A 22,122-nucleotide genomic window follows, 5' to 3' on the forward strand; every position below is an offset into this window, starting at 1 on the left:
TGAGATGACAATATTTGCACTCTCTTGCCTAGTAGCATCTGTTACATTCAGCTAATCTCTCACCTCAGTATTTGGACGTTGCTCAAAGAGAACAGTTAAGGCCAACTGCCCAAATTGTTTCTTGCTGCAACAGAGACAGTAACAAGCACCAGACACGTAGAAAGATAAGAATTGGAGGAGGCCATTCAGCCCGTTAAGCCTGCTGTGCCATTTAATAAGCTCGTGGGTCAACTCAGCATTGTGTACTCAGTTTCTTTCTTCTCCCCACACCTTCTGATCCCTTTAGCCCTAAGAACTATATCTAACTCCTTCTTGAAAACGTTCACTGTTTCAGCTTCCACCACTTGGGTGAAGAAATTTCTCCTTATCTCAGTTCTAAATGGACCACCCTGTATCTCCAGACTGTGGCCCCAGTTCTGTACTCCCTGATCATCAGGGGGAACCTTTCTGCACTCACCCTGTCTAGTCCAGTTAGAATTTTATAGACTTCTGAGATTCCCGCTTCCATTATTCTAAAACCCAGTGGATAACATTCTAACTGATCCAATGTCTTTTCATCTGTCAACCCTGCCATCCCAGGAATCAGTCTGGCCTGGGACATTGGAGTCAGCTAACAACTGCATTTATTTAGAATCTTTAATGTAGTTAGACATGATGTGCGTTTACAAATAAAATTTGCTGTCAAGCCACATAAGGACATATTAGTACAAGATCACCAGTTTATTTAAAGAGGAGGGAGAGAAGAGGAGTCATAGTTTCAAGAGACACCACATGGGAGGTTGGAGAATAGATCCCAGAATTCCACAAAAAAAAGGCCAAGCAGTGAACTCTCACAGCTGACTGTCTGTGAAATTACAAGCATCTCCGGAAATCGGAGTTCAGTCCAGGAAAAGCAAACAGTGAAATTTCACAGCTGACTTTGGACAGACCTCATTATTAGAACTATTCACAGCTTGCATCTGATCAGCAAAGTTTGTCACTGCATTTGAAAGGCTTCTGGATGGGCACATGAAAAGAAAGGGTTGAGAGGGAATTGAGCCAAATGCTGGCAAATGGGACTAGGTTAATTTAGGACATCCAGTTGGCATCAATGATTTGGACCAAGGGTCTGTTTCCATGCTGTACAAATCTATGATTCTATAATATGAGCAGGTTAATGGAAGGAATTCCAGAGCTAAGCACCTTTGGTAGAATGCTGAAAACACAGAATGTACATAATCATATTAAATGGCAGAGCAGGTTAGAGGGGCTGAATTGCCTCCTCTTTCTCTTGGTTCCTGTGTCCTCATGTTAATCCCGTAATCTAAAATTAATAAAGACACCATGCAGCCTGCTGTAGTGACCAGTGAAGTGAATTGTAATCACATTGCATCTGAGTTCGAAACTAAAGATGGGTGATTTCCTTTTCAGATCATAGAGTTGTACAGCATGGAAACAGGCCCAACTCATCCATGCTGAGCAGACATCTCAAATTAATCTAGTCCCATTTGCCTGCATTTGGCCCATATGCCTCTAAATGCTTTATATTCACAAATCCATCCAGATGCCTTTTAAATGTTGTAATTGTACCAGCCTCCACCACTTCCTCAGGGAGCTCATTCCATACACGCACCACCCTCTGTATGAAAAGGCTGTCCTTAAGCCACTTTTAAATTTTTCCCCTCTCACCTTAAACCTATGCCCCCTCTAGTTTTAGACTCCCTCACCCTTGGAAAAAGACCTTGATTATTCACCCTATCCATGCCCCTCATGATTTTACAAACCGCTGTAAGGGTCACCCCTGAACCTGCTATGCTCCAGGGAAAATAGTCCCAGTGTATCCCAACCTCTCCTAATAATTCAAACCCTCCAGCCTTGATAACATCCTGGAAAATCTTTTTCACATCCCTTCCAGTTTAATAGCATCCTTTCTATCACAGGGTGACCAGAATTGTACGCAGCACTCCAAATATAGCCTTACCAACATCTTGTACATCTGTAACATGTCTGAACTCCCGATACCCAGTGCTCTAATGAATGAAGGCAAGTGTTCCAGGCACCTTCTTCTCCACCCTGTCCACCTGTGACAATGATCTGTCCCATCAGATTATTGCCTCTGCTCATCAAGGTCACAGGTTGAATCATCTGTATTGACTCTTCAGTGCAAAATTGAGGGAATGCTCCCTTTGCAAAAAAGCAAAATACTGGATACTGGAAATCTGAACTAGCAACAGAGAGCGCTGCAAGAACTCAGCAAGTCTGGCAGCATCTGTGTAAATAGTTCTCCTGAGAATAGTGCATGGTAAAATGTGATTAGAATTGGATGGGAATGGGTAGTTAATGAGGTGGGTTTAATAACATACAGTGAGCAATTTCAGTAAACCTTCTGGTAAGTATCCCTCAAAACACTCAACAAAACTGACAGCCAAATATTTTTAAGATTCAGACCAATTACATTGTCTCAATCTTGCAAATACATTTGTTCCCATATATAATCATTCCTCCACATACACAGTCACTCTGTCATATTGTCTCTTACACTCTTTGTCACATAATCTCTCTCACATGGTCTCTCACTCTCTCTCATGCACATGCACACACACACAATCTCTCTCACACGGTCGCTCTCTCTCTCATGCACATGTACACACACACAAACTCCCACATGGTGTCTCTCTCTCACGCACATGTACACACACACAATTTCTCTCACATGGTCTCTCTCTCTCTCTCTCTCTCTCACGCACATGTACACACACACAATCTCTCTCACATGGTCTCTCATGCACGTGCACATACACAATCTCTCTCTCATGGTCTCTCTCTCTTTCTCTCTCACGCACAGGTACACACACACAATCTCTCTCACATGGTCTCCCTCTCTCTCACATGCACATGTACACACACACAATCTAGCTCACATGGTCTCTCTCCCTCACACACATGTACACACACACAATCTCTCTCACATGGTCTCCCTCTCTCCCACACGCACATGTACACACACACAATCTAGCTCACATGGTCTCTCTCCCTCACACACATGTACACACACACAATCTCTCTCACATGGTCTCCCTCTCTCTCACATGCACATGTACACACACACAATCTAGCTCACATGGTCTCTCTCCCTCACACACATGTACACACACACAATCTCTCTCACATGGTCTCCCTCTCTCTCACATGCACATGTACACACACACAATCTAGCTCACATGGTCTCTCTCCCTCACACACATGTACACACACACAATCTCTCTCACATGGTCTCCCTCTCTCCCACACGCACATGTACACACACACAATCTAGCTCACATGGTCTCTCTCCCACACGCACATGTACACACACCCAATCTCTCTCACATGGTCTCCCTCTCTCCCACACACACATGTACACACACACAATCTCTCTCACATGGTCTCCCTCTCTCCCACACGCACATGTACACACACACAATCTCTCTCACATGGTCTCCCTCTCTCTCACACACACATGTACACACACACAATCTCTCTCACATGGTCTCCCTCTCTCCCACACGCACATGTACACACACACAATCTCTCTCACATCCTCTGTCTCTCGCAAACACGTGCGCTTTCTCATTTATTCATAAGCGCATACTTTCATATCACTCACTCTCATGCACACACTCATGTATTCAATCTCTCTCAAACGTACACTCGCTGTCTCCCACACACAATCTCTCACACACTATCTCTTTTTCACACGCAAAGCACGCACTCGCTCTCTCACACAGACTCATTCTGTCTCACACATGCTCACATATGGACACTCACACACAGTCACTTTCTCTCACTCACTGTGTCTCACACACAGACACACACAGACACACGCACAGACACACACAGACACACACAGACACACACAGACACACACACACACACAGACACACACAGACACACACACAAACACACACACACAGACACACACACACAGACACACACACTCAAACACAGACACACACATATACACACACACCACACACACAGAGACACACACACACACAGACACACATACACAGAGACACACACACACACACACACACACACACACACACACACACAGATGCACTGTTTCAAGTCACATGATCGAGAGGCAAGATGTAATTTATTTTTGATATTGGTTTTACGTTATTTTGAAACTGTGTGCACATGGCTTTTCGAATGAAAGGAATGGTCAGATAATTAAACTGGAAATACAGCTGCTTAGAGCTTTCCATCATGAATACGGCTAAAGTATTTGCTTCCAATATTTCCTCATTTGCAGAAGTAAAGTGAGAGAAGGAAAGTAATAAAATAATAACATTCAAATTGTAATGGTCCATTAGAGTAACATGTCCCACACAAATAAAGCAGCAGGAACTTTTACAGCAGGGGAATCACAAACTGAAAAAGCTCAGACTGAGGCCCACTGTCACTTGACCAAAAGCAAGGGAATACATTTCAAGGACCCTGTGCAGTGAGTGAATGCAGCGCCCATGGGAGACTGTGAATATGGCTTGGGGAGGGCCTGGACCACCATTAGCCAGCATGCACCCCGGCAGACTGAACAAAATGGTTCCTCGCAATCATGTGGTCATTCCAGGATAAAAGGAAGTGAAGTGTTAGAAACTTCTTGGTGGGTGGGCGGTCATCTTGTTGACTGTTTGCGAGCACGTTCAGCCATAAGGCAAACTCTTCAGAGAGGGACCGGTGTTTGATGGCACTGCCTGGGCCTGGGTCACTATGTAAGTCTGAATCCCAGTAATTAGCATCATCAAACTACACCCCTTGCCTTCACTCCACGCCTTGCCAGTTGGGTATTTGATTCTTACCCCAACTCTTTCTTCTTATTTATTCATGTGATTATAGAGGCCATTCAGCCCACTGAGTCTACCCCAGCCCTCTGGACAGCATCCCACCCAGACCTTCTCTTCCACCCTATCCCCATAACTCCACATTTAGTGTGGCCATTCCACATAACCTGCGCATCTTTGGATGGTGGGAGGAAACTAAAGCTTCTCGAATTTATTGGCCATCCCTAATGCTCTGACTCTTCGTTAAGTAAAAATAATTTGGGACACAGAACCAGAGGCTCTACAGTGAGTTGGTGAGGTCACATTTAGAATACTGCATTCAACTCCGGACTCCCCGCTATAGGAAGGGTGTTGTGAAACTTGAAAGGGTGCAGAAAAGATTTACAAGGATGTTGGTAGGTTTGGACAGTTTCAGCTGTGGAGAGAGGCTGAACAAACTGGGGCATTTTACCCTGGAGCGTCGGAGGCTGAGAGGGTGACCTTACAGAGGTTTATGAAATCATGACAAACATTGGATAGGGTAAATAAGCCAGGTCTTTTAAGCAGGCTGGGGGACCCCAAAACTAGAGCGCATAGGTTTTAAGATGAGGGGGGAAAGATTTAAAAGGGAGCTGAGGGGTAAATTCTTCCTGTAAAGGATGATGTGCCTGTATGGAATGAGCTGCCAGAGGAAATGGTGGGGGTTGGTACAATTATAACATTTCAGAGGCATATTACAAGGAAGAGTTTAGAGGGATATGGGCCAAATACTGGCAAATGGGTTAAGACTAATTTGGGATATCTGGTCAGCATGGATGAGTTGGGCTGGAGGGTCTGTTACGGTGAGGTCCAGCTCTGACTCTAAGACTGGACGGAAGGCCTCACAATTAAACCAATTGTGCCACTCAGTCGCAGAAGTGCTGACAAACTCAAACAGTTCCTTCATAACATGTGGAATGTGTTTTGAGGAAGGGTCACCGGACCCGAAACGTTAACTCTGATTTTTCCTTCACAGATGCTGCCAGACCTGCTGGTCTTTTCCAGCAACTTCTGTTTTTGCCCCTGATTTGCAGCATTCACAGTTCTTTCAGTTTTTATTTTCTTCGTGACATGTTTCATTTCGCCCCACTCCCTGCAATGGCATCTCATCCCAGGTGAACACAATAAGCAGCTCCCTTTTTTGCCAAGGACTGCGGTCACCTCTGCCCCGCTATAAATTTGGAATGCAAATAGCTTCTTTGTGAATCTTTTCAATCACAGACTCTTATGGAATTCATTGATCTCAAAATCTCTGGGCTCCAAAGTGAAAGACCAGCCAGGGTGTCCACCTCCTGATGGCTACTCAGGGGCAGCCAAATGGTCTGTAATGCCTCATTCCTGCTTCAACCTTCTCACTATGATTAGAAATGTCCAAATCTACACCCACCCATCAACACAATCTCTCTCAATTAGGCCTCTCAAGTGTCCCCATCATCCACCGTCAAGACTGTGTGGTCCCTCCATCCCTTCCCTTCTTTTTCTTCCCCTCACCTGGCAAAATTACAGCAGGGCAAATCACTCCACTCAGAGCTATACTCTGCTCACCAGTCCTCTTTTGCTTTCTTTCCTTGTCCTTCCTTTTTCTTGCTCCCTTCTCTCTCCCTCTGTAGTAATTCTATAGACTCCACCCCCACCTATCCACCCATGGCCCCCCCTTTTAATTACCAACCTAAGGAATCAGGAAAGAGCTGGGTCATGAGCAGGAACCACGTGGTGGGAGCCCTATATGGGTTGTGTCCTGCAGCAATGGCAAATCGAGCGTCGGCAACAGGCTAAGGATGGGCCGGTGAGGACGGGACCGGTGAGAGTGGGTCCAGTGAGTGCGGGTCAGGTGAGATCAGGGCTGGTGAGAGCAGGCCCGGTGAGAGCAGGTCCAGTGAGAGTGGGCCCAGTGAGGGGCGTGGGGCCTCTCAGAGTGGGGCTAGTGGGAATGGGGCCAGTGGGAGCGGAGCCAGTGAGAGTGGGGCCTGTGAGAGCGGGGCCACTGGGAGTGGGGCCTGTGAGAGTGGGGATGGTGGGAGTGGGGCCAGTGAGAGTGGGGCCAGTGGGAGTAGGGGCTGTGAGAGCAGGGCCAGTGGGAGTGGAGCCAGAGACAGTGGGGATGTTGGGAGTGGGGCCTGTGAGAGCGGAGCCAGTGGTAGTGTGGCCTGTGAGAGCGGGGATGGTGGGAATGGGGCCTGTGTGAGCGTGGCCAGTGGGAGTGGGGCCTGTGAGAGTGGGGCCAGTGGGAGTGGGGCCTGTGAGAGCGGAGATGGTGGGAGTGGGGCCTGTGAGTGCGGGGCCAGTGGGAGTGGGGCCTGTGAGAGTGGGGCCAGTGGGAGTGGGGCCTGTGAGAGCGGAGATGGTGGGAGTGGGGCCTGTGAGTGCGGGGCCAGTGGGAGTGGGGCCTGTGAGAGTGGGGCCAGTGGGAGTGGGGCCTGTGAGAGCGGGGCCAGTGGGAGTGGGGCCTGTGAGAGTGGGGCCTCTGAGAGCAGGGATGATGAGGCAGTGACGGTGAGGGCGCGGACGGTGAGGCAGTGATGGTCAGGGCAGGGACGGTGAGACTGTGACGGTGAGAGTGGGGACGATGAGCCAGTGACAGTGAGAGCAGGAACGGTGCGGCAGTGACGGTGAGAGGGGGACGGTGAGGCAGTGATAGTAAGAGTGGGGACGGTAAGGCGGGGATGGTGAGAGTGGGGATGATGAGGCAGTGACGGTAAGAGTGGGGATGATGAAGCAGTGACGGTGAGAGTGGGGACGGTGGGGCAGTGGCGGTGAGAGCAGAGACGGTGAGAGCAAGGCCAGTGAGGCAGTGATGGTGTGAGCGGGGACAGTGAGAGTGGGGCCAGTGAGGCAGTGACGGTGAGAGTAGGGATGATGAGGCAGTGATGGTGAGAGCGGGGACAGTGATGCAGTGATGGTGAGAGCGGGGACGGTGAGAGCGGGGCCAGTGAGGCAATGACCGTGAGAGTGGGGACAGTGAGGCAGTGGCAGTGAGAGTGGGAATGATGAGGCAGTGACGGTAAGAGTGGGGACGGTGAGAGTGGGGATGGAGAGTGGGGACAGTGAGGCAGTGACGGTGAGAGTGGGGACGGTGAGGCAGTGGCGGTGAGAGTGGGGACGGTGAGGCAGTGGCGGTGAGAGTGGGGCCGGTGAGGGAGTGACGATGAGAGCGGGGATGATGAGGCAGTGATGGTGAGAGTGGGGACGGTGAGAGTGGGGCCAGTGAGGCAGTGACGGTGAGAGTGGGGACGGTGAGACTGGGGCCAGTGAGGCAGTGACGGTGAGAGTGGGGCTAGTGAGGCAGTGACGGTGAGAGTGGGGATGATGAGGCAATGAGAGTGAGAGCGGGGATGATGAGGCAGTGATGGTGAGAGTGGGGACGGTGAGAGCGGGGACAGTGAGAGCGGGGCCACTGAGGCAGTGACAGTGAGAGTGGGGACTGTGAGGCAGTGACGGTGAGAGTGGCGACGATGAGGCAGTGATGGTGAGAGTGGGGACTGTGAGAGTGGGACCAGTGGGAGTGGGGCCAGTGAGAGCGGGGCCTGTGAGAGTGGGGCCTGTGAGAGTGGGGCCAGTGGGAGTGGGGCCTGTGAGAGAGGGGCCTCTGAGAGCAGGGATGATGAGGCAGTGACGGTGAGGGCGCGGACGGTGAGACGGTGACGGTGAGAATGGGGATGATGAGCCAGTGACCGTGAGAGCAGGAACGGTGAGGCAGTGACGGTGAGAGGGGGACGGTGAGGCAGTGATGGTGAGAGCGGGGACGGTGAGGCAGTGAGAGTAAGAGTGGGGACGGTAACGCGGGGACGGTGAGAGTGGGGATGATGAGGCAGTGACGGTGAGAGTGAGGACGGAGAGAGCGGGCCAATGAGGCAGTGACGGTGAGAGTGGGGACGGTGAGAGTGGGGCCAGTGAGGCAGTGACAGTGAGAGTGGGGATGATGAGGCAGTGACGGTGAGAGTGGGGACGGTGAGAGTGGGGCCAGTGAGGCAGTGATGGTGAGAGCAGGGACGGTGAGGCAGTGATGGTGAGAGCAGGGACGGTGAGGCAGTGACGGTGAGAGTGGGGACGGTGAGGCAGTGACGGTGAGAGTGGGGACGGTGAGAGTGGGGCCAGTGAGGCAATGACAGTGAGAGTGGGGACGATGAGGCAGTGATGGTGTGAGCGAAGACGGTGTGGCAGTGATGGTGACAGTGGGGAGGGTGAGGAAGTGATGGTGAGAGCAGGGATGGTGAGGCAGTGACGGTGAGAGCGGGGTAGTGAGGCAGTGATGGTGAGAGTGGGGACGGTGAGGTAGTGACGGTAAAAGCAGGGCCAGTGAGGCAGTGGCGGTGAGAGTGGGAATGATGAGGCAGTGACGGTAAGAGTGTTGACGATGAGGCAGTGATTTTGAGAGTGGGGACAGTGAGAGTGGGGACGGTGAAAGTGGGGCCAGTGAGGCAGTGACGGTGAGAGTGGGGACGGATAGAGTGGGGACAGTGAGAGTGGGGATGGTGAGGCAGTGATGGTGAGAGTGGGGATGATGAGGCAGTGACGGTGAGAGCGGGGACAGTGACGCAGTGATGGTGAGAGTAGGGACGGTGACGCAGTGTTGGTGAGAGTGGGGACGGTGAGAGTGGGCCAGTGAGGCAGTGATGGTGTGAGGGGGACGGTGAGGCAATGACGATGAGAGCGGGGCCGGTGAGGTAGTGACGGTGAGAGCAGGGACGGTGAGAGTGGGGCCAGTGAGGCAGTGACGGTGAGAGTGGGGACGGCGACGCAGTGATGGTGATAGCGGGGACAGTGAGAATGGGGACGGTGAGGCAGTGACGGCCTGAGCGGGGACGGTGACACAGTGATGGTGAGAGTGGGGATGGTGAGGCAGTGACGGTGAGAGTGGGGATGGTGAGGCAGTGACGGTGAGAGCAGGGACCGTGAGGTAGTGACGGTGAGAGCGGAGACAGTGACGCAGTGATGGTGAGAGTGGGGCCAGTGAGGCAGTGTGGTGAGAGTGGGGCCAGTGAGCCAGTGACGGTGAGAGTGGGGATGATGAGGCAGTGACGGTGAGAGCGGGGACGGTGAGGCAGTGATGGTGTGAGCAGGGACAGTGACGCAGTGATGGTGTGAGCGGGGACGGTGAGGCAGTGATGGTGAGGGTGGGGATGGTGAGGCAGTGACGGTGAGAGCGGGGCCGGTGAGGTAGTGACGGTGAGAGCGGAGCCGGTGAGGCAGTGATGGTGAGAGTGGGGCCAGTGTGGCAGTGACGGTGAGAGCGGGGCCGGTGAGGCAGTGACGGTGAGAGCGGGGATGGTGAGGCAGTGATGGTGAGAGCGGGGACGGTGAGGCAGTGACGGTGAGAGCGGGGACAGTGAGAGCGGGGCCAGTGAGGCAGTGACAGTGCGAGTGGGGATGATGAGGTAGTGACGGTGAGAGTGGGGACAGTGAGGCAGTGACGGTGAGAGTGGGGACGGTGAGGCAGTGATGGTGAGAGTGGGGACAGTGAGGCAGTGACGGTGAGAGCGGGGATCGTGAGGTAGTGACGGTGAGAGCAGGGACGGTGAGGCAGTGACGGTGAGAGCAGGGACGGTGAGGCAGTGATGGTGAGAGTGGGGACGGTGAGGCAGTGACGGTGAGAGCAGGGACGGTGAGGTAGTGATGGTGAGAGTGGGGGCGGTGAGGCAGTGACGGTGAGAGTGGGGATGGTGAGGCAGTGACGGTGAGAGCGGGGACCGTGAGGCAGTGACGGTGAGTGCGGGGACCGTGAGGCAGTGAAGGTGAGAGCGGGGACGGTGAGATAGTGACGGTGAGAGTGAGGACTGTGAGGCAGTGACGGTGAAAGTGGGGATGATGAGGCAGTGATGGTGAGAGCAGAGACGGTGAGGCAGTGACGGTGAGAGCGGGGACGGTGAGAGTGGGGGCGGTGAGGCAGTGACGGTGAGAGTGGGGGCGGTGAGAGCAGGGCCAGTGAGGCAGTGACGGTGAGAGTGGGGACGATGAGGCAGTGATGGTGAGAGCAGGTACGGTGAGATAGTGACGGTGAGAGTGGGGCCAGTGAGGCAGTGACGGTGAGAGTGGGGACTGTGAGAGCGGGCACGGTGATGCAGTGACAGTGAGAGTGGCGACGGTGAGAGCGGGAACGGTGAGGCAGTGACGGTGAGAGTGGGGATGATGAGGCAGTGACGGTGAGAGCAGGTACAGTGAGATAGTGACTGTGAGAGTGGGGACGGTGAGAGTGGGGACGGTGAGAGCGGGAACGGTGAGGCAGTGACGGTGAGAGTGGGGACGGAGAAGCAGTGATGGTGATAGCGGGGATGGTGAGGCAGTGACAGTGAGAGCGGGGACGGTGAGGCAGTGACGGTGAGAGCGGGGACGGTGAGGCTGTGATGGTGAGAGCGGGGACTCTGAGGCAGTGACGGTGAGAGCGGGGACGCTGAGGCAGTGACTGTGAGAGTGGGGACGGTGAGGCAGTGACGGTGAGAGCGGGGACGGTGAGGCTGTGACGGTGAGAGTGGGGACTCTGAGGCAGTGACGGTGAGAGTGGGGATGCTGAGGCAGTAACAGTGAGAGTGGGGACGGTGAGGCTGTGACGGTGAGAGCGGGGACTCTGAGGCAGTGACGGTGAGAGCGGGGCTAGTCAGGCAGCCCAGAGCAGGGCTCTGGCAGAGGTGTGGCGAGTGTTGGAAAGCCCTGTGAGGGACTGCAGCAGTGGAAAGGAAAGTTGGGCTCTCTTAAGTTATTTTTTCTTTTGTTATTCTAAGTTAATGGGAATGGTGCCATGTACGTACAGTGAATGTACATACTTTTCTCTGTATTTTTATAACAAATAAATGTGGCAATAAATAATTCAATTCAGTTCAAGCAGCTCCCAGTAAAACCCTCTAAGCACGTTTTCAATGTTAATCGACTGCAGCTTCCAACTCGTAGGCTCAGAATTCATTTCCCCTGCTGTCTCTGTGTGTTTATTTCCATTGTCGCAGTTTGAGTTGCTGTTTTTTATTGGCACTTGGTCGTAGAGTCATACATCATGGAAACAAACTCTTCAGTCCAACTCATCCATGCCAACCAATTTCCGAAACTAAACTAGTTCCATTTGCCTGTGTTTGCCTCTAGCAAAAAAAAATGTAATTCCCTCGGAGACAGGCGAGGACTGCAGAATCTGGAGCTGGAGGAACACAGTCGGCCAGGTAGCATCAGGGGAGCAGGAAAGCTGACATTTCAGGTCGGGACCCTTAATCAGAAATGAGGATGAGGAAGGGAGCTCAGAAATAAATACAGCCAGGTGGGGTGGGACTGGGGAAGGTGGGTGGGGTTGTGATAGGTGAGTGCAGGTAGCGGAGTGGTGGGGATTGGTCAGTGGCGTGGGAGGAGTGGATAGGAGGGAGAGAAGATGAACAGGTCAAGGAGGCAGGGATGAGAGGGAGGGTGGGTCATCAGATGAGACCGAGGGTGGGGAGATTTTAAAAGTGGTGAATTCTATGTTTAGGTCATTGGGCTGTAGGCTCCAGAGGTGGAATATGAGGTGTTGCTCCTCCAGTTTGTGTGTGGTGTCATTGTGGCGCTGGAGGAGGCTCAGGATGGACATGTCACCCAGGGAGTGGGAGGGGGAGTTAAAATAGTTGGCAACCAGAAGGTATTGTCGTTTGCCATGTGTAGAGCTCTGATGCTCCGCAAATCGTCCCCGAGCCTCTACTTGGTTTCATCAATGTAGAGGAGGTCACATTTGGAACAGCAGATGCAGTAGACCACATTAGCAGATGTGCAGGTCAACCTCTGTCTGATGTGAAAGGTTTGTTTGGTGTCCAGGATGGAGGTGAGGGGGTGGGGGAGGTGTAAGGGCAGGTGTAGCACTTCCTGTGGTTGCAGGGAAAGGTGCCAGTGGTGGTGGGGTTAGTGGGGAGTGCGGAGCAGATGAGGGAGCCACGGAGAGAACGGTCCCCCCTTAGCTGGAGAATGGAAAAGCACACATTATTTAAAAATGAAGCAATAAACTAACAGACAATGTCTGGTAAATCCTTGCTCAATCGGGGCTGGTGCTCAGCCAGTATGGTATCTTGAACCTGTGTGCAGATTCTCCCCATGGGTCGGGCCAGAAGAGCTGATGCGCTGTGATTGTGTTGCTCCCATGCGATGCTTTCAGAGCATTATGTATACCTTCAGAATCACTGACGAAGGAAGGATTTTCACAAGAGCCGTCCCTCAGAAGTCCTTGTGCATGAACTAACTGCCCCTTTGGGCCTTCAGCTTCTTGGAATTCTGGCTATTTATCATTTCACATATTAAGGTAAAGTCGCTATAATGCCAGTGGACCATGAGGCACCATCAGTGTCAGTCTAGAACATTATCAATCCACAACCGCCCGGAGTAGAGAATTCCAAAGACTAGCCGATCACTAAGTGAAGATATTTCCCCAGTCTTTGTCCTAATTAACCAACCACTTATGCTGAGATTCTGCATCCTAGGCTTTGGTTAGTTTCTAAATACCCATGGGACGTACTCGTGAGCTGGAGCCCAGAGCGGAGCAGAGTGAGTGTGGGCTGAGCTGGGAACTGAGTTACGGGGCCCGAGCCCAGAGCAGGAGCCAAGCGAGTGCGGGCCGAGCTGGGAACTGAGTTACGGGGCACGAGCCCAGAGCGAGAGCCAAGCGAGTGTGGGCTGAGCTGGGAACTTAGTTATGAGGCTGGAGCACAGAGCAGGAGCCAAGTGAGTGTGGGCTGAGCTGAGAACTGAGTTATGAGGCACAAGCCCAGAGCAGGAGCCAAGCGAGTGTGGGCCGAGCTGGGAACTGAGTTACGGGGCCTAAGCCCAGAGTGCGAGCAGAGTGAGCCCGGGCCGAGCTGGGAAATAAGTTACGGGGCCCAAGCCCAGAACGCGAGCGAGTGTGGATCGAGCTGGGAACTGAGATATGGAGCCCGAGCACGAGCAGAGTGAGCACGGGCCGAGCTGGGAACTGAGTTACACGGGCAGAGCCCAGAGCAAGAGCAGAGTGAGTGTGGGCCGAGCTAGGAACTGAGTTACGGGGCACGAGCCCGGAGTGAGAGCAGAGTGAGTGTGGGCCAAGCTGGGAACTGAGTTACAGGGCTGGAGCCCAGAGCGGGAGCCGAGCAAGTGCAGGCCGAGCTGGGAACTGACTTACGGGGCACGAGCCCAGAGTGAGAGCAGAGTGAGCACGGGCCAAGCTGGGAAATAAGTTATGGGGCCTGAGCCCAGAACGCAAGTTTAGCGAGTGTGGATCGAGCTGGGAACTGAGTTATGGGGCCCGAGCATGAGCAGAGTGAGCACGGGCCGAGCTGGGAACTGAGTTACAGGGCCAGAGCCCAGAGCAGGGGCCAAGCGAGCGCAGGCTGGTCAGGGGAATGACTCTTGGAGATGAGCCCGGAATGAAAATCAGCTCATGGAGGAAGCAAGACCTTGTGTTCTGAATCCCAGTGGGCTTAGACTGACTGGGACGGGACTACTTGTGTACTTTAAAGACACTTTTATATTATCAATCTGGACTACTTAAGCTCTGTATTATCATGTCCTTTTTTAACTATTTCAATTCTGTGACAACATTTAAAGTATCTGTACCTAGACACCCTGTAGCCAAATGATGCAGAGAGGTGACATTACAAACTTTTCACTGCATTCATTCAACTGCACCTGATAATGGCGGAGTGGACTCGATGAGCTGAGTGGCTTTACTTCCACTCCTATGCCTTATGGTCTTATAATAAAGGCTATTTTATTCTATTCTACATGGGTGTCACTTGCTGGGATAGCATTCATTTGCTGTCTGGAGTTGCCTTTGAGAAGGTAAGAAGGAGCTGCTATCTTAAACAGTATGGAGCTGGAGGAACACAGCAGGTCAAGCAACATCAGAGGAGCAGGAAAGTCGATGGTTCAGGTCAGGACCCTTCCTCAGGTCCTGCTGTATTCCTCCAGCTCCACACTCTATTGACTCTGACTCCAGCATCTGCAGTTCTTGCTATCTCTTTTCTTGAGCTTCTCAGCCCATGTTCTACCGTAGATCCACACTGCTATGAAAGAGGGAACTCCAGGGTTTGAACCCAGCCACAGTGAAGGAGCAGTGATACGCTTCCAAGTTGCGATGGTGAGAGGCTTGGATGGGAACTGGCCCGGGATAGTGTTCCCATATATCTGATTCCTTTGTCTTCCATTTGGTTGTGGTTGACAGTTTAGAAGATGCTGTCGAAGGAGCCTCAGTGAATTTCTGCTTTCAGAAGCTTTTGAGAAACTAAGCAACTTGGAAGAGTGCAGAAAAAATACACAAGGATGTTGCTGGGGTTGGAAGGTTGGAGCTATAGGGAGAGGCTGAATAGGCTGGGGCTGTTTTCCCTGCAGCATTAGGGTTTGAGGGGGTGGCCTTACAGAAGCTCATAAAATCAAGAGGGCATGAATGAGGTAAATAGGCAAGGTCTTTTCCCCAGTATAGGGGAGTACAAAGCTAGAGGGTTAAGGCCAGGGGGAACTTTTCACACAGAGGAAGAATGAGCCGCAGTAGGAAGTGGTGGATGTTGGTTACAATTGAAACATTTAAAAGGCTGGGTATAAGAGTAGAAAGTGTTTACAGGGTCCAACAGACAAAGGGGGTGGCCATGGGTACCCACATGGACCCAAGCTATGCCTGCCTCTTTGTGGGTTAAGTGGAACAGTCCCTCTTCCGCACCTACACTGGCCTGAAACCCCACCTCTCCCTCCGTTACTTCAATGACTGTATCGGTGCCGCCTCGTGCTCCCAAGAGGAGCTCGAACAGTTCATCCACTTCACCAACACCTTCCACCCCAACCTTAAGTTCACCTGGACCAGCTCAAACATCTCCCTCACCATCCTGGACATCTCGAGCAACAACCTAGAAACCAATATCTATTTCAAGCCCACCGACTCACACAGCTACCTGGAATACACCTCCCCCCACCCAACTTTCTGCAAAAATTCCATCCCCTATTCCCAATTCCTTTGCCTCTACCGCACCTGCTCCAGGATGAGGCATTCCACACCCGCACATCTCAGATGTCCTCGTTTTTCAAGGATCGCAACCTCCCCGCCGCATTGGTCAAGAATGCCCTCGACCGTGTCTCACGCATTTCCCACAACTCATCCCTCAAACCCTGTCCCCGCAATAACCGCCAAAACAGAATCACCCTAGTCCTCACGTACCACCCCACCAACCTCCGGATACAACGCATCATCCGCCGACACTACTTCCGCCATCTGCAATTCAACCCCACCACCATAGACATTTTTCCCTCCCCACCCTTGTCTGCTTTCTGAGGGGACCACTCTCTCTCTCTTGCCCGCTCCACACTGCCCTCCAGCCCCACCATACCTGGCACTTTCCCCTGCAACCGCAGGAAGTGCCTACACTTGCCCCCACACCTCCTCCCTCACCCCAATCCCAGGTCCCAAGATGACTTTTCCACATCAAGCAGATGTTCACCTGCACATCTGCTAATGTGGTATACTGCATCCGCTGTTGCCGTTGTGGCCTCCTCTAAACTGGGGAGACCAAGCGGAGGCTTGGGGACCGCTTTGCAGAGCACCTACGCTCATTTCACAATAAACAACTGCTCCTCCCTGTTGCGAACCGTTTCAACTCCCCCACCCATTCCTCAGACGACATGTCCATCCTGGGCCTCCTGCAGTGCCACAAGGATGCCACCCGAAGGTTGCAGGAACAGCAACTCATATTCCGCTTGGAAACCCTGCAGCCCAATGGTATCAATGTAGATTTCACAAGCTTCAAAATCTCCCCCCCCCCCCACCCCCCCCGCATCCCAAAACCAGTCCAGTTCGTCCCCGTCTCCCTAACTTGTTCTTCCTCTCACCTATCCCCTCCTCCCACTTCAAGCTGCACCACATTTCCGACCTACTAATCTCATCCCGCCCCCTTGACCTGTCCATCTTCTCTGGGCTGACCTATCTCCTCCCTACCTCCCCACTTACAGTCACTTTTATTGGCTCCACCCCCACCTCTTTGACTTGTCTGTCTCCTCTCCACCAATCGTTTCCTCTACCCACCTTCTATCCACCTCCCCCCTCTCTCCCTATTTATTTCAGAACTCCCTTCCCCTCCCCCATTTCTGATGAAGGGTCTAGGCCTAAAACGTCAGCCTTCCTGCTCCTCTGATGCTGCTCGGCCTGCTGTGTTCATCCAGCTCCACACCTTGTTATCTCGCGTTTACAGGGTTGTGGGCCAAATACTGGCAAATGGGATTGGATTCATTCAGGACATTTGGTCGGCATGGATGAGTAGGACCAAAAGGACTGTTTCTGCGCTGTGCATCTCGATGACAAGACAGAATCCCAGACGCTGAGACAGCAAGATGGCGAGGTCCACTTTGCGTTCAAGGGAGAAGCTCACCCAGGATTTCTGAATGTCGCGCACTCAAGTGAAACAAATAATGAGGCCTCTTTCATAAGCAAGAGCACATCAGAAGCAAAATGGAAAGAGGAAAATCTGAAATAGTAACTTCTTTAAGAGAAAGAGAAATGTCTTCATGCAGAAAGTGGTGAGCCTGTGGAATTAACTGCCATGCAAAGCACTTGAAATCAAAACATTGAATTTTTCACAAAGAGATTAGATATAAATCTTAGCACTAAAGGGATCAATGAGCATGCGAAGAAACCCAGTACGAGATACTGAGTTGAATGATCAGCCACAGAATATAGAACAGTACAGCACAGGAATGGGTCCTTCAGCCCACCATGTTGTGCAGAACATCATGCCAGATTAAACTAATCTCTTCTGTTCCTTCTGCCCGCCCATGCTCCATATCCCTCCATTCCTTGCTTATTAATGAGCTAATCTAAAAGTCCCTTAAACTCCCCTATCGTATCTACCTCAACCACCAGCTCTGGCAGCATGTTCCAGACACCTACTGCTCTCTGTAAACATTCCCCCTCACATCTCCTGTGAACTTGCCCCCTCTTAGCGGAAATACATGCCCCTAGTATTAGACATTTCAATTCTGGGAAAAAGATTCTGACCCTCAACCCTATTTATGCATCTCTTAATTTTATAGACATCTATCTGGTCTCCCCTCAGCCTCCACTGCCGTGATCATATTGAAGGGGAAGCAGGCTCAATGGGGCTGAATGTCTACTCTTGCTCCTATTTTCTCAGCTTTTACATTTGTCCAAAACAATTATCTGCAATTTCCTGTTTTAAATACATTCGGATGCAGATCAGCCTTAACTTGTCCACCCACTGGAACCCGACCCAACTGCCTAGATGATTACCTCAAAGGACAAAAGTAATTCCCCTCAACCAACATCACAAATTATCTTCTCATTGTCACTTCAGTGTCTGCTGTTTGCAAACTTGTGTTTGCTGTTTTTTATAGACCCAACAGTGGGGAAGCAGGCCATTCAGCCCATTGAGTCTACACTGCCCCAGTGAAGAGTATTCCACCTACACCCATCCCATAACCCTGAACTTCCAATGGCTAATCCACCTAGCCTGTACATCTCTGGACACTACAGGTAATTTAGACTGGCCAATCCATCTAACCCACACATCTTTGTACTGTGGGAGGAAACCAGAGCATCCAGGGGAAAGCTCTGTGGACACCAGGAGAACATGCAAACACCACACAGACAGTCACTCGAGGCTGGATTTGAACACGGGTTCCAATCCTATTCTGGCCCCCACCCACAACTCTTTCTCCAGTATATCAATGATATCAACAGAGCTGCTTCCCTCTCTCGTCCGGAAATGGAAAGGTTTATCAATTTTGCTTTCAATTTCCACCCTGTTCTCATCTCTGACTCCTCCCTTCTCATTTCTCGACATGACTGTTTCCATTTCTAGGGGATAGACTAGCCATGAACAACTCCTACAAACTCACTGACTCCCAGTTATCTTGACTATACATCCTCATAACTTGCTTCCTGCAAAAAAAAGTTCCATTCTCCAAGTTCCTGCATCCCTGTTGCATCCGATGTTCTAATGATGCCAACTTCAACAAATGGCCTCTGAAATGTCCACCTTCATTTCATTACAATAGGGGTCCGCGAACGGTATGCAGTCTCATTCTCGCTCAGCACAAAGGGTAACTGAGCAGTCAGCAGGAGTAGCAATCCCTGCAAATTTAATTTTGAACATCCCCACGGATTGTCCATTCAGCACAGCCCCCTCCCCCGAGCATGTTTCGCCACTCAGTAAAGTTCTGTGCGGATCTGATCGTCCCATTGGCTCCACTTTCCTGCCTGCTCCCACTGTTTCCCAGCCTTCTGTCATCATGGAAGGAAACAAGCTGTCAGCACATGTCAGTACCTCAGGCTGAGGTGGCTTGGTGGTTAGCACTGCTGCCTCACAACAGCAGGGTCATGGGTTCAATTCCACCCTTGGGTGACTGTGTGAGTCTCCTCCAGGTGCTCTGGTTTCTCCCACCACCCAATGTTGTGCAATTTTGGCTTCAATGGGCTGATTGGCCTGCTTCCACATGTAGGGTTTCTATGATTTGAATTCAAGTCACTCATCACTCTGATTTATCACTGTATTTGTACACCTTCTTCAACTGAGGATTCTCCGGCATCATAGTTGACAGGGCCTTCAGCCAGGTCTGACCCTTCTCCATCATCCCTTTTCTTCCCCCCCACAACAGTGATAGGGTGCCCCTTGTCCTTACCTACCATCCCACCAGCATCCACATCCAGAGATCATTAGTTGCCATTTCCGCCACCTCCAGTAGGATGACACCACCAGACACATATTCCCCTCCCTCCCTTGTCAAACTTCCACTGGAACTGTTCCCTCCAGGGCACCCTGGACCACTCCACCTCCTTCACTGCCAACACGAACCCACAGCCTCATGGCATTTTCAAAAATTTATTCCTGGGAATTAAGGCTAAGCCAGCATTTGCTGCCCGTCCCGAATAGCCCAAAAGGCAGTGAGAGTCATCTACTTTGCTGTGGGTCAGGAGTCACAGGTAAAGGCCAGACCAGGTAAAGTTGGAAGTGCTGCTGATGTGGAGCTGAGATCAGGATAAGATCAGCCATCATCATGCAAATTGACAGAGTGGACTCGAAAACTGAGTCTCCTACTCCGGCTCCTAACTCCTCTGTAAATGGAGCTCCTTTGAAATCTCACTGAGGCTTGGAGTCAAAATGCTCTTAGGAAGAGCAGTTCTGAGCAAAGGTCACCAGACCCAAAGCATTACCTCTGATTTCTCTTCATGGATGCTGCCAGACCTGCTGAGATTTTCCAGCAACTTCTGCTTTTTGTTCCTGATAATGTTCTTGTCAGCCAGCTTAGACGCTTTCTCGACATCTGTAGTGTTCCAGAATTTTCACTCAGCAACCATGCAGGTACAGTGATAAATCAGAGTGATGAGTGACTTGAATTCAAATCGCTGAAACCCTACAGTGTGGAAGCAGGCCATTCAGCCCATTGAAGCCAAAATTGCACAACATTGGGTGGTGGGAGAAACCAGAGCACCTGGAGGAGACTCACACAGTCACCCAAGGGTGGAATTGAGCCCATGACCCTGCTGTTGTGAGGCAGCGGTGCTAACCACCAAGCCACCTCAGCCTGAGGTGCTGACATGTGCTGACTGCTTGTTTCCTTCCATGATGACAGAAGGCTGGGAAACAGTGGGAGCAGGCAGGAAAGTGGAGTCAATGGGACGATCAGATCTGCACAGAACTTTACTGAGTGGCGAAACATGCTCGAGGGAGGGGGCTGTGCTGAATGGTCAATCCGTGGGGATGTTCAAAATTAAATTTGCAGGGATTGCTACTCCTGCTGACTGCTCAGTTACCCTTTGTGCTGAGCGAGAATGAGACTGCATACCGTTCGCGGACCCCTATTGTAATGAAATGGCTTTGGCCAAGAGTAAGAGTGGCAAGTTCAGGAAAAAACGTGAAGATAAAGCAAAACTAAGGCAAGCATTTTGCTGAGAATTCGGTTGACAAAATGGGTGAGGAGGATCTGCTCCAACCCAAGAAATGACAAATGTGGGAAATAATCTGATGGTGAAACAAAGTAATCAACAGAAGTCTTTCACTGCTCAGGTTTATTAACTTTTTACACTGGGGGGTTATAAGCTGAAGCATATTTACAGATTTTTTAATTGCAAAACTTAATTCCAGTCATTCATAATTAAAAAGGGATCTCTGCTCATACACCGTAATGGAGAGCTCTCATCCAATGAGGCTTCTGGTAAGTAATCAGACTGGCAAATGATTGGAGCTTAGAGAGTGAAGATCCCACTATTTTGCTCAAACATTTTTCATCTTGAAGAGCTTTGGAATTTCTCCAAGTCCAGTTACTAGTGTGCATAAAGTGGATAAAACTCTTCCAGATTTCATTCCTAAATTAATTAGGTCGAGGTCTTTGTTAAGAGAGACGGTGAAAATCCTCACACTTCAGATGCAGTGCAGACTCTGGGCACACAGACTGAATGCTAGTTATGGGAAAGCTGTGCTGTTTAGGGAATAAGAGGCTGGAGATACATGGACCTTTCAGTTTTCAAAGGCAGAAGCTGGACGGTAATGCCTCAGAAATCGGAGCAAGCCATATTGCAAAAGGCAGAAACTGTGGTATTGGGAATGGGACCAGATAACATAGGATCAATCTTAGTAAAATGCTGATTTAAGAGCAACTTAGAAATGTCTCAAATAAATGTGTCCCTTGGATATAGTACTGGAGGTAAAAGTCATGCTGGCATTTTAAAAATGAATTCTTAGGGGAATTCTGAGCTAAAATGAGCCAAATAACCCTCATCTAATCCCTGTAAGTACTCAGTGTGGTGGACATCAGTCTAATGCCAGGTTCACTGAAAATATTTTAATGATGATATAATTATACTTGCTTAATTGATGCAAAAAAAATGGTTTGAGCTAAATTCAATGACTATTGTTCATTTCAGAAAAGTTGAAGGATGTGGAGTTACACACACATGGAAATTTGATGGCTGTTTCATGTTGAGTTTGATCATTTTTGTCATGGAGGTAGGTCAACACCATTACCTGGAGATCTCCCTGATACCAGTAGTCAGAAATCACTCAACATCAGGTTATAGTCCAAGAGGTTTATTTGAAAACACAAGCTTTTGGAGCCTCAGTCCTTCTTCAGGTGTTAGTGAGAAAGGTAGTATGAGACACAGAATTTATAAGTGAAAGACCAAAGGTTCACACCATTGACAAGGGTCTACTAAACAAACCTAAGATGCTGTTAAATCTTTAATCAGTTAGGAGTGCACTACAGGTGACCCCCACCACACTACCATTCTCTCTCTCTCACACACACACTCTACCCCCTTCTCTCGCGCACATTTGCACACACACATATTCCCACTCACTCACTTACTTTCTCTCTCACACACACACGTGAATCT

This window comes from Stegostoma tigrinum, chromosome 1, assembly GCF_030684315.1.
Source record: "Stegostoma tigrinum isolate sSteTig4 chromosome 1, sSteTig4.hap1, whole genome shotgun sequence".
NCBI lineage: Eukaryota > Metazoa > Chordata > Chondrichthyes > Orectolobiformes > Stegostomatidae > Stegostoma > Stegostoma tigrinum.